A 3,539-nucleotide genomic window follows, 5' to 3' on the forward strand; every position below is an offset into this window, starting at 1 on the left:
ATGACCCTTATTGAGTATTAGAGTATATATAGAAGTTGTGTTATCTGGTGTCATAATGATCAGTGGTTTTCAGTTAAATAGGACAAAAAAACAGTTAAAATGGGAATCATAGGTAAATAAATTGAGTTCATTATATCATATTTGGAAATACAGTATACCAGTTGTCTTCATGTCTAACTCTGGGACTTGACTTCTTCAAGGCAGGCTGTTGGAATCAGAAGATAAGTGTGAACAATAGGAACCCTGCAAGCATATACAGGAATTCGTCTAAGGATTGGAGGCCATGTCAGTTCTCACTAAGTTTAACCTTGATGATGTGGGTGTCCTTCAGGAGAAGCTGGCATCCTTCATCTTGGAGCTAACCCCACCCTTGACTCAAGAGTCAGAATCTGAAGGAGGATCAAAGAACATCTGGAACAGCTGTAGGATCAGCAGCAACCCCATGCTGACAAGGTAAGCGTCAAATGACTGACAATTTGAGTCAGCTATAAAAGTACCTGATGACACTGACCCAAACTTCTGAGCATAAAAAAATATATATATATGGCTGCTGCTTTACTTCAATCCTCTAAACCTAGTGCACAAATGTCTCTTGTGGGCTACCTTAACCAGAAACATACTGGAAAGGGAACTCTGAGGAACCAAGTACAGCCTGGCACTCCATTGACACTTTACAAAGCCACCATATACAATCAAGGTCTTTTCTTTGAGATTATTATTATGTTCTTAACATCATTACTTTCTTGAATGAAGCACATTTTCTTTGACTTCCATTTCTGATGTAAGGGAAGTGAGTACTTAAGAACCCTTTAAAAATAATTTGAATGCAGAATCTTGTTAGACTTTTATATGTGCATATAATGTATATGCATTATACGTATATATATATATATATCCCCAAATTTTATTTATTTTTGTCTCCTCCCAAAATGAGAGCAATGATTTTTTTTTAATTTGACATCATTAGATTACATAAAATTACTTAATTTTGTTTTCAGAGAAACAACAATGCTGTTTCTTTTTCATTCACATTTTATAAGCATGTCTGATTGTTAAATAAATGAACCAATTATAAGAAAATGTGCCACCAGTTTAAACAGATTTGGGAACAATAGAATGTTGTTAAGTACCCAACTCTTTTGGTGGGAGGAGAAGTTCATGACCATAATTGAGAGAAACCTACTAATCACTAATTTTCAGGCTGCCTTGGGCAACCACGGTCAATATATTTTATGGATGAAAAGGGGACATCCTAGCGTGTTGTGCCTGTTAAACAGAGATCTGTCAAGAAAACAACTCCAAATTTATACCAACTTCCATAACATATATACAGACTTTTTCTAAAAAATACATATGCATATTTAGACATACATATATAAATACACACAGATATATGCATGTAGATAGATACATAGATACATTCATAGAAAATTAAAAAGGCCCTGGACTGTATCCATAACTATTTGCAGTAGTATGCTGGAGCTGTCTCATACTGGCTTACAAAAGCCAACTGTGTGCATCTTTTCCCAAATCCCCATAAGTCACATCATGTTGGTAGCTTGAAATAAGGCATAGTGGAAATATATACACTATGAAATTGACAAACACTATAAATAGGGATTTGGGGGGTGGTCATTGCAGGGGAAAAGTCAGTTCTCAAAATTTTAGCAGCACACAACTTGTTATACATATATGTGCACACACACCCACATGCATACACACACCCAACTATTTTAGAACAACTGCAAAATACATGAAACAATTCAGTATTTTAAAGTCTCCTCTGGTAAACTATATTTAATTGTTTCTAAGATATAGATTTTTTGTGTTTTATATCTCTGAAGTTTATTTATGATCTATAATTGATTTTATTTTATAATTGTAATTGGTTAGAGCTTCTTTTCCCCTTGATGTTATAAATATAATGGTATGACTTATGATCAGCAGTGTCATTTGTTTGATGTCTTCTATGCAATGCGACACAAGTAGTGTATGGTTAATCACTATATTTTTGCTGAATTTTTAGTTTGTTTCCAGTTGTTCACAATTACCAATGATGCTATAAATGATATATCATTAGTACACATTTCTTTTATAGTCTCCAGCCGGGGACCCACCGATAAGGCGCAGATGGTGGCAGCAGCTGCTGTGGTCGACTTGAGCATAAGTAACTCAGGGCCCTGAGACCCCCAACACAGGATTCCATTCAGAGTCAGGTGAGAAAGGAACTTAGAGCTGAAGGAACTCTGAATGGGAGGCTGGAGGCCCCAGGCACCAACATGGTGCTTGAGCCCAAAGAATCCTCTACCCATGGCTGAGCCTGGAGTGTACTTCACCTGCCCACTCACAGGGATCACTGTGAGGAAGGACCAGAGGGATGCCCACATCAAATGGATCATTCTCTCTACACTTTTTCACTGACCCAGTAATTGTGAAACAGGGTGAAGCTGGGTATGGACACAATCACCAATACCTGGACAATATCCTTCTGCATCCAGAGGAGAAGTACCAGGAGATCAAGCTATAGAACAAGGTGTTTCAGGAATGCATTTACAGCCTGGAAGGGACCCATAAGTTTTTGAGGCTGGTGGCTTCTAGAAGGCGATGCTTCCAGCTTCCAATCAAGAGTGCCCTGAACAGTTCTGCATGCTGAGCAAGGCCACCCTGTTCCAGCCCTGGAAATTGGAGAGGCACCAGAAGCAGCTGCTGCACCCAGAGCCGGTGTGGAGCACTGACCCACAGTGCCGGACCTTCCCGTGCTCACCCCTGGCCTCTCAGTTCTACCTGCTGGGTCTTCTTCAACCTCACAGCAGAGAAGATCAAGTCAGAGCAGAGGCTCAGGTTTGAGGCTAAGGAGGGGCTGAGCGTGGTGTGCACCAAGGCAGTGCAGAAGGAGGAGCTAGATAGATGCAAAATACACCTACACACTGCTATGAGTCAGCTCCCCAGACCACTGCCTCCTCCAGTGGACCTTCTAAGATCACGGCACATCAGGGAGCTCACGGTACTGAGTGAATTCATCCTGGAGGCCTTGCAGAGTGACTGGCTGCATTGGAGCTGCTGGCTTCCAGAGCACACAAGTTATCGGAGGACGGGAACCTGGCCTTGAAAGAGTGTTGGCTGATGCCCTCAGCCCTCCTGACTTTCATGTGGGGGTGGCCTTTCTAGAGGACTTCAAGGCTGTGGGCACCGAGCAGAACTCCTGTATCCTTAAACCTGAGCTCCTGTCAGCCATGGAGAAAATCTCTTGAAATAAAAGTAGGGTTGGCTTGACACACCCCCAAAAATTTTATATATATATATATATATATATATATATTCATTATGAGACCATAACTGAAGGATAGATTTAAGCAAGTAGACAGATTGAAAGAAGTAGAATTAGTAGTTCAAGGGCATTTCCATTTTAAATCTTGTCAAATAATGCCAGTTTTACAGTCTCAAAAACAGATTATCAGACGATATTGCAACAGTGGGTATTAACATCATATTTAATTTCTACACAAAACTTTATTGTTTTACTGAATATTTATTTCTTA

General features: G+C 39.9%; 1 pseudogene; it reads left to right on the forward strand.

Moving 5' to 3' along the window:
* The first annotated feature begins 283 nt into the window (after positions 1–283).
* LOC115865923 (UBX domain-containing protein 6 pseudogene) lies at positions 284–3,251 on the forward strand (annotated as a pseudogene).
* The last annotated feature ends 288 nt before the right edge of the window (positions 3,252–3,539 follow it).

This window comes from Globicephala melas, chromosome 5, assembly GCF_963455315.2.
Source record: "Globicephala melas chromosome 5, mGloMel1.2, whole genome shotgun sequence".
Taxonomy (NCBI): Eukaryota; Metazoa; Chordata; class Mammalia; order Artiodactyla; family Delphinidae; genus Globicephala; species Globicephala melas.